Source organism: Sturnus vulgaris, chromosome 3 (assembly GCF_052056855.1).
Source record: "Sturnus vulgaris isolate bStuVul1 chromosome 3, bStuVul1.hap1, whole genome shotgun sequence".
Classification (NCBI taxonomy): domain Eukaryota; kingdom Metazoa; phylum Chordata; class Aves; order Passeriformes; family Sturnidae; genus Sturnus; species Sturnus vulgaris.
This window is the reverse complement of record NC_142245.1, coordinates 31,231,536-31,240,157: the sequence shown is the minus strand read 5'-3', so window position 1 is coordinate 31,240,157 and position 8,622 is coordinate 31,231,536.

The following is an 8,622-nucleotide window of genomic DNA, read 5'->3' as shown; positions in this document are numbered from 1 at the left end:
ACTGGGAACTGAAAACAGCAGCATCTACTTTGGTCTGTGTTTATTTTTCCACCGTGGTTCCAGCTGGAACATTGGAGCTGCATGTTGCTTGTATCCTGAAGAGTCCCACTGAGTCTGCATTTCTTTGGACTCTGTTTCAGGATTTTTAGGATGGTTTGCTGACTTCACTGACTCATGCTGCCCTTCACAAGGTGAGTCTTAAGCAGACTGAGTCGCTTGTTTCTCCCTCAGAATCACTACTCACTAGCATGGACATGATGTGAAAAGTCATGGTCTTCAGGGTAAGGTGAAAGAGCAGGAAAAGTGCTCTATGATGAACAACAGGGGTTTGATTTTTTTATCATTTTATTAAAAACCTACTAAAAAAGAGCACCTAGATAGATTTGACTTGCCAGTATCAACAAGATACTCTTATATTTTGATATTGCATGGGTGGAACTATGATGCAGCCCTACATTACTGTAATAGCTCAGCAAAGATCCTTGAGCATGCTGCGTGTTTTCAATTTGCAATGGAAGAAAATATTTCTGGTCACTTCAGGGGGAGGAGATCTCTCTTTACTTTCTCCGCAAGTTTTGCCATGAAAATCAAGTCATAGTCAGTTGTAGGCAGTAGGAAGTCAAAGCTGAGCGAACACTAATATATGATGCCTTCTGTTTGCTCTTCAGTGTTTCTACAGCTTTCAGTATTCAGATATTCAGCTTTAAAAGCCTTTCCCAATTTAACACAGAGTCCCTGATGCATCCCTAACAAGGGAGGATGATTAGATGAGCCAGGCACACAGTGCTGCTCTGCTAAGGATAGTGTCTGTGGCAAATCTTTGAAAAGCAAAAGATAAACTCCCACTGGAATACACAAAGAAGCAATAACCATATGGGGATTGTGATGTTGAATATAACAGAGAAAGCAGAAAAAATATATCTCAGGATAAGTCACCATATGGCAGGCATCAGCAAGACTTAGATATTCCCCTCAGCTTGGCCTGTTTCTTGCACAGGTCACAGATAAAACCCACTAATACCAGGGAAAATAAAAAGAAAGATCAAAGTCTGCACATGAGTTAAAAGCATCTCAACACGTGGGCACAGCATGTAATCCATGGAGCAAAATAAGCAGTGTAATATATTGCCAATATATTCCAACACCTAACTGCTCACAGGGGCACAGCCATCTCAGTTCCCTCTGCCTGCAGCCTGGTCCTCTGACCACCACTATGGGAACCATGAAGAAGAAAGGTAATCTGGCCTCACATTGCAGGACAAACAGTCATCACGTGAGGAGAAAATTAAGAGTTTCTCATTACCTGAATCTTATACCATGCTGATTATCACAGTTTTCTGAAAATGCACTTTAAACAAAAATTAAACTAATTTTTTCTCTTCCCCCTACCCTGCATGTTCTCTCAGGAATTGCTTCCTGACTGTCTTCTGCCCAGGACCACTCAAATCATGTATGTTTTAGAGAATGTTTCCCTTCAGCTGAAGCATCAGACACCAATCCTTGCCAACAGCAATGGAACTGATTTGACAGAGCCAGAGATGTGTGACAGCATCTATGATAGGAATAGTTTCCCTCCCTTTCTGGAGGCAGTTCATACATTCACAAACTGGTCAAATTTGTTTTGTAATGCACTGTTCTTTCGCTTTGGGAAAGTGAGTTAGCAATTTCCAAGGTAATTCCCCAATTTTCCTGCCAAGAGCTCTGACAGGAGCCCCCAAGGAAAGAAGCATTAAGCAAACATCTGTCTACTTCCTATCTGTCAACATCACAACAGCTTCAGAAGTGGGGACTGACGTGAAGGACCTGCCAGCTTTACCAGAGCCCACATTCTGAGGCTGCTGAGATTAGCAGAAACTCAGTCTCAACAGTGATAAAGGCCCAAAGAGATACTTAACTGCACAAAGTAGCAAATTGCTGTTTTCCTGAATGTATTTTGATTGCCTTGATACAATATATGTCAATTTTTACAATAAAAATCTCCCTTGAGAACCTGCTGCAGGATTAGCATTGTCACCTGTCTAGTGATGATACATCGAACTGTCAACTTGTCAAAATGATTAAGTGAACAAGAAAGCCAAATTTTTAGCACTTTCTTGATAAATTAAGAGCAGAAAGGGCTCTTTCTGTTTGTCAGCTTCTATGTTTTAGTAGTTTAGCTCAGATGGTGGAGGGAAAAGGAAAAATGATGGGGAGAAAGACAGGTAAAAGACAGGTAAAAGACAAGTAAGGAAACCCATTAATCTTGAGAAAAACAAGACTGTGATCTTGCCCATCAACCTTAAGATTAAAATCAAAACAATGGGCAATTTTATTTTCACTTAAGAGGAAAATATTAAAGCAACTTGCTACTTCACATTCTCAGAAGAACAATCCACAAAACACCTGTTACCTAATAGTTTCTTGAATATTTTCTAGGGAACAAAATTTGTTAGTTATTTTTCTTGCCACAAAATGGGCCAGCTAATACTTCCAGACTACACCTGAAATAACACTTTTGCACAGTACCTGGCAGAGAATATTTTCATCAGCTAGATGACTACCCAAGCTGTGATCTTATGTCACCAGGGAGGTGCTGCAAATGATATTAGTGACAGACTGTGCCGTAGTTACCTTGATACAAACTTGTAATCAAGTTGAAAACGTTTAATATTTTGGATGTAGATATTACAGAAGCATCTTAATGGAATAAAAATCAACCACTACATTTGATACAGGACTCCTTCAGGCAACCATGAGCATTCTCTGTGATATCTTGGTACAAGGCACATGAATCTGTCTTGCCCAACAGCATGGTTGATTTGGCTTGCCCACTACTGCAATCAGTGGAGACAATTAAGAGATCATTTTCAATACACCTAAGATAGGTATCTACCAGCTTCAAAGTTCAGGCTACTTTCAACTACATAGTCAGGATTTTACAGCCTTGGAAAGCAGATGATCTAAATTTTGTCATCTCTTGACCTTAGAAACTGTTAGAGGTAAACACCAGCCTTACCTGTAGGTCAATTGGCTGTTGTGGCACTGAATATTCATGTTTCATCAGCTCCTATCTCTGTCAGAGATGAAAACATCCTTGCAATGTTTACAAGAGCATCTCCTTGACTATGGATGATATGATAGCCTAAAGTGAAGTGCCAAGCCCTTTCATGAGCTGCTACTTATACATAAATCTGGCTAAAGGATCATTTTCTGAAGATGAATAATAAGGCTGGCTTTCTGATTTCTTATCCCACTGAGAGAATATCTGAAATGTGTAACAGTTAAGCTTAGAAATCATAGCATTTAAGTATTGGGACAGTCATTTCCCTAAACAGCTATCACTGGGAGCTGTTCAGAGTTAATACTTGGAAAACATGAAAGAAAATGCCCTGGAGTATCAGTAAATTTGTGGCTTGTATTTCTGAGCCTGCCAGTATTAACAATGACATGGAGGGAAAACAGCATCTTCTTTGAGCAGATGTTTTATTCACCCTGGTCATGTACTAGAACCCCCACGTGTTGGCCATCACCCAAACACCTGTATGCCAGTGCAAGGGACAGTGGAAGTTCTTAAACACACCATCACTCAAACCTGAATCTGAGAAATGCTAGAAGATTACAGGATTTCTTGCTGTAAGTCATGGGCCTAGTCCAGTTTGAAACAAAAAGAAAGGTGAGTTTAATGGGGAATTCAGATCTCATAAAATATGCAGGATAACATACATATGCTTATACTCCATATGCTCCCAGTTCCAGAAAAGAATATTGAACTTGCTAGCTCTTCTAATCAGGAGCTAACACTAAATCACAATTGTGCCAAAACTTTCCCCAGTTAGTTTTCAAGGCTTTTAAAGTACTAACCCTGTAGTCAGTGTTCTCTGCCCAAATACTTCCCCAGGTCTGCAGCTGGGAGCAATGCTTTTGACAAGGGAGCTACTGGCATTTCCCACCATTTAAATAAACATTTGTACTAAGTCTGTATAAGAACGTGGACAAAGAAAATATCTGTGTAGTAATTATATCCTTTATTCCCCTTTCTGTAGATTGATCTTGAGAGCTGGAGAACAGAACTGTTGCTGGCAGGAAGCCTTCCACACTGGAGTTACAGAAGGATGAAAGCTGCTAGGAGCAGGAAAAGAAAGCAGGACCATTAAACATATGGGAAAAGAGTTAACTGTACACATCAACTGGAAAGCTGTTGACTGGGAATATTTGAGCACCCCTACTGTTATCTCCTGTGTTTGTGCAGAAAACCACATTTCTTCTAACAGCCTCAACTGTAAAGCTGTGCTTTTTTATTCCCCTACTAAGTTTAAACCAGGACAGTACTATGGCAGCATCAAAAGCACAGGCGATTCCTTTCCTTGTTCTAGTCACTTCCAAAGGCAGCCATTTCCATCAGGTATTACCATTAATAACCAGATAAATCAAAATATAACTATAATGTAAGTTTATATATTGGCAGCAAACTTCGACTAACACTACATAGCTTAGAACATGGCTAAAGGATCATTGTGACATATGTTCCATTTATATCAATAAACCCCAATTTGTCTGTTTATTAATGTGAAACTTTAGCTTAGAAAGATGTTTATGAAAGCAAGCATCACCTCCATTATGTGATACTGAGATCTAAGCAGTCTAAGTAGCAATAAAACCATACTATGTCAGCACCTTGGCAAAAATACCTTTTCATCCAGCAGCTGATAACAAAATGTGATAATGTCACATCTGAATTAAAACAACAAGGATATTTATGCATAGGTTTAGCACCGAGCATTCAGCATGAAGAACACACCAGACAGAAACAGATCTATTTCTACCACATTCTCCTTTCTTAAAATACACATCGCAAGTGTTCATTTCATTAGACTGCTGGAAAGCAAGACCTTTTCAGATCCTTATAGCAGCATCAGTTTAACACGTTGCAATGATGGAATTACAGTAATTTGCCTTGTAAACAGAATGCATTTATAGAACTGCACCAGGCAGCCTCAGGTGTGCCTTAAGCAAATTTCTAATACTCTCACCAGGCCCTTCATTGATATGTGCAAGTACATTGTTTTGTGCATGATCTCTTCGTACACGTGCCTAATGAAACCATTAAATCAAGCTGCGAAATGGCTATTTATCAAAAATAAATACCTGTGAACAGAGCTCAGACTTGGTCTCATGCATCTCCAAGGCAAGGGCAATTAGGAGTAATTGTTGCTAGAATCACTTTCACATGGTTTTTAAGCAGCAATCCTGAAACCTGTGACAAAGCTTACTACCTAAGGATACAACAGCCCATATTTTCAGAGCTCACAAATTCTCTGTATTGAATTCAGGATCCCTCATTAGCAAAGCGTGTGCATGAGCACAGCTGCTTTGGTGGTGGCCATTTGCATACATCAGGTGTGCAGAAATATGTGCGAGCATGCATCACCTACAAGGCAAAGAGGTCTTTGTATTAAATAAGCACAGCTGTGTCTCAGTGTCTGCTCTTGCCCACGCACCAGCTCCAGGCAGTAGATTCAACTCTTTGAGAGTAGCTGAGACATGAGGCAGTAGCTAAGGGTAGATCAGGGAGGATGCACTGGAGAGCAGTTACACCTCCATGAGGATTTTAGCCCGGAGAAGAGGAGGTTCAGGGGAGATCTTACCACTCTCTACGACCCCCAAAAGGAGGCTGTAGCTGGGTGAGAATCAGCCTCTTCTCCCTGGCAACCAGTGCCAGGATGAGAAGACACAGCCTCAGGCTGTGCCAGGGGAGGATTAGGTTGGACATCAGGGGGAATTTCTCCACAGAAAGGTTAATTTGACATTGGAATGTACAACCCAGAGAGGTGGTGGAGTCACCATCCCTGAAGATTGAGCAACGACTGGAAATGGCATTCAATGCCATCATCTATTTAACAAGGTGGTGTTCAGTCAAAGATTGGACTCAACGATCTCAGAGGTATTTTCCAATCTAATTGAGTCTGTGATTCTGAGGATGACCAAAGCCCTTGGCTATTCTATAGCTCTGCTTCCCTGACTGGGGCAGGTTCACTCCCTACATACAGCACCTGCAGGTGCCCAGCAGCAGCTCGTGTCGTCTAAAAACCACACCACAAGTGCTAGTGAATGAAATGAAACCGGGGACTGGCAAGCAAGTCTCAGGTAAAAGCAAGCATATGACCTGGCAGATGTGAAAATGTAAAAGCTATTGCACGGTGCACAAATGGGTGGGTCATCTTCATTTCCTCCTCAATAGACACACAATGGGAACACTCAGGATGGCTTTTGTAGAGGAGATAATTAACCCACAAATACATTTAGTGCCTCGAAGAAGTCAATGAACACAAGGATACCAGTGATCTAGCAGGTGTATTTAGGTTTCCAAAAAGAAACTCAGTTGTCATAGGGTGTAGAATGTCCCCTCGCAAAAGATGATGTTCAGACGATAGAAAACCAATATACCTCTTATATTATAAAGACACCTCCTCCTTGCAAACTTGATTTCATTCCAGAGATGGTGATATTTCAGTGCTAAGAATACCACTATCTCCCTTACACACATGCTGTGAACATTCATATCTGAAAAACATGGAAGTGTTTGATCAAACAGAGCGGCAGATGCGTTTCCATGAACACATCGAGAACACCCAGCCAGTGCCTTCTCTGCAAGCCAGAAGGGCTCCTGTGCAATCAGTTTGTTGCTGAGGGGGGTGAAGATTTGTGAATATTTCAGTTTCTCCCCAGGTCATGCAGGAAAAATACCTAGCAATTGAAACATCAACTTTAAGTTAATGCTTGCTACCTTAATAAGCAGACAAAGAGGAACAGTCTTTCATAAACAGGACTAAAGGTGGCACTGCACAGACCAGGCACTTCCCAATGACTCAGCTGCAACAAGGAGCACTTTTGTGATGTGTTCACTCTTATTAAGTGGGATAGGCTTTTATCTCTATACCTCAATTCTTGCTTTTGAGGCAAAACCCACACACTTTTCCAGCTGCAGAAGGTCAGCATATTATTGGATGAGAAAAGAGAATGGGAAAGCATGGAAATACAGACTCAAATAAGATTTTATACGATTATTTCTTTTTTGCTTTGAGCTATAAGGCAACCATTGACTACTTTCCAGGATGTTTAACTTAATTAACACAGCCTAAAAGGATATTTAGGCAGCATTTAATAGAGGGTAAAATACAAAATGAATAAGCAACAAAAACAGCCTGTTTTTGTGCATCTGGCTTTGTATTGTAAAGATAAAACTATTGTGATTTGATCTTTATCTGGACTTTCCAACTCTTACTGAAATGATGTGTCATGGTATTTTAAGCTTCAATTGCCAGTGCTCATTAACAAGTGAGCCCATCACAGAATTAGAAACAACTTGGAAATAAATCCTCAGGCTGTAGCAGTGACAGTGCTGACTGCACTCCACTACTGCTTGGAAAGGCAGCTTCAGTATTTCCACTTCAGACTGCACTCCCCTTCATGAGCCCTTCCTGCTGATGATTTTACCAAAGCAAAAACTGGACCCTTACCAGACCAAGGAGATAGAATATTTCTTCTTAGCTTTGTTCTCATCCTACCTCTTTTCCTGCTCTCTTTGCTTTTTTAATGCGTTTTTTCTTCTAGTCTAATATATCCAGCACTCATTACAAATTGCATTATCTTGAACACAATCAAGATTTTGCTGAGGGCTACAATGAAAATTTCCCAAAGGCCTCAAGAGGCCTCTGATTTTTCAAGACAGTAAAAATCATTGACTCTACTTTTAACTTGGACACACGGCATGGGAATGCAGATGGCTCCAGCATGAGCTTCTTCTCCTTAACTGGATGATACCACTTCCTGGCTTACTTTCAGCCTGCACCTGATTATGCATACATCATTTCAAAAGCAAGGCTTCCTTGCCTTAGTATTTCCACCTATTTCACAATTCAGTGACTGAACTGAGTGGCACCTTATGCTTCAGAATCTACACATCTGCTTCTTAAAGTGAACAGGAGGATCTGACACTTAAAAACCTCAGTTTTATTCTCAAAATCTAATAATAACTGTCAAATATATTTACTATTATATGACTAATCAAGGCACAAAAGAAATTAGATTAAATTACATTATGGCATTGTATGGTTTGCTGTGGTAGCTCAGCTTGATCTTACAACTTAGTACCATCTTTTATTTTAGAGTTTGGCCTCTCCACTTTCTAGGTAACAAAGGTTATGTACTTTTATGAAGGAAACAGCATGACATACAAATGTTTAGAAGACTACATGACAGAGGAATGTAGCATAGTTACAAGAGAGGGATGGAGAACAGTCACTGCTTTAGGGCGTGAAGTTCTGAAAGATGGGCAAAATTTATGTTCAATATGTGAGGCTGATAAGCCAGGAAGATAAAGGTCTACTATTCATTAATCAAACATTCAATGCTCCCACCTTTCATGGTAATCTGATGGACATCAAGAGGTTTATCAGCTACAAACCTCTGCAAAATCAAGTGGGTTTTCTAGGAAACAGAATCCCAAGCCTCACAATATTTGTCCACTTTTTTTGCGAAATAAAGTGAAACATTCATTCATACACTTCAATCCAGAGTGTAGCAGCACATCCTGGTAGAAACATCCAGTTGGTCCATCCTGTTGGTCCAAACATTTGCAGTAGC